Source organism: Penaeus vannamei, chromosome 39 (assembly GCF_042767895.1).
Source record: "Penaeus vannamei isolate JL-2024 chromosome 39, ASM4276789v1, whole genome shotgun sequence".
Classification (NCBI taxonomy): Eukaryota; Metazoa; Arthropoda; class Malacostraca; order Decapoda; family Penaeidae; genus Penaeus; species Penaeus vannamei.
The window spans coordinates 3,078,725-3,080,187 of record NC_091587.1 but is presented as its reverse complement, the minus strand read 5'-3'; positions in this window follow the sequence as shown (position 1 = coordinate 3,080,187).

The window sequence follows — 1,463 nt, the reverse complement described above, 5'->3', positions numbered from 1 at the left end:
CAATATTTTTGAAATACAACTGATTCCATGATTAGATTTTTCTTTTTCTTTTTTCTTTTTCTTTTCGTCATCCAGTGCTAAGCATATATGCCCTTAAGATACTAGAGGAAATACAGATGACTAAGAAGAGGAAGAGGAAGAGGATGTGTTAATACATGAAAAGACTGACATGAAAGTTCAGGTAGAGTGACTGAAAAAGGAAGAGAGAAAGAATAAAAGAAAGAATGATAGAGAGAAAAAGAAAAACAAAAAAAATCTTACTCAGTTCCTTCTGGCTATTGCTAAATGAATGAGAAAAACCGTAAAAATTATCCAAGAAAAACTTAATAGGTATATCTGTCATGATGTAACAGGAAATACATATGACTAAGAACAGGAAGAAGGTACAAAAATATAGATAAGAGGTAATTTTCTTTCTCAATGAATGTCATAGATGCATATTTGGCAAATGCATGAAAATTATTCTTAAACACAGAAAATCAGCATTATAATAAAGATTGACATACATAAAAGATTCTTAAATTGACCAGTTAAGAAATCAGAGTGTATAAGCGTATTTCTTTTATCATCATCACCCACACCTTCAATATCATCATCATCATCATCATTAATACTACAACCATTTCGCTATACACTCGTCATTAAAAAAGGCTCATTCCTAACAAGTGACATGCAGATCCTTGACGAACACAAGGAAATCACACAGTTTACAAGGCCACACTGTAGTTATACGAGTCATGCGTTTGTATTCTCCCGACTATATACTGAGAGTCTGTAATTCAACATTCTGCTCAATGGGATTATACTGCCCCATACACAGCACTCTAGTTCAGAAAATCTGCCCTAAATCTCTTCTCAGCAACGTTTGTTGTTATAAGTACTAATGGAGTTGTGTACCGCATCTTGGAAGCTTAAATATTATATCCAAAAATTAAAAACAAAATCAGTTTCTCATACTTTATGCTCACAGTATTGAGGTACTGCCCTAGGCAATATCTGTACATGACAGTCACAGTACTTATACTCATGGCATAATATCTAATAAAGGGAGCTTCACTAGCCATAACATCTAACTTCAGCCCAAGAGCCACTTTCATATACCCAGCCTCCCATAATGTTTATTGTGAGGAAAACTACAAGGCTAACCTACATCCAGTGTTAACTTCAAAACAGTTTCTTAGCAGGAGAGTTTATCTGTCATTGTCTCCTTTTTTTGCATACTTTGGCTAATCAGTTCAACTTATGCTGCTGTTGCTCCTACTAAGTAACTAGGCCTACTATGTAAAGGAATTATGAAGCAAGGCATGAAGAAATAAAGAAAGAGAAAAAAAACTAAATGATGGTAACAATTCATATATCTTATTACCTTCATCAAACAATATTTAAATACTGTTGCAATTGGGTATGACTGTAACCATGACTAAAAGATTGCAGAAATGATTATACCGTAACACTTTTTCCTA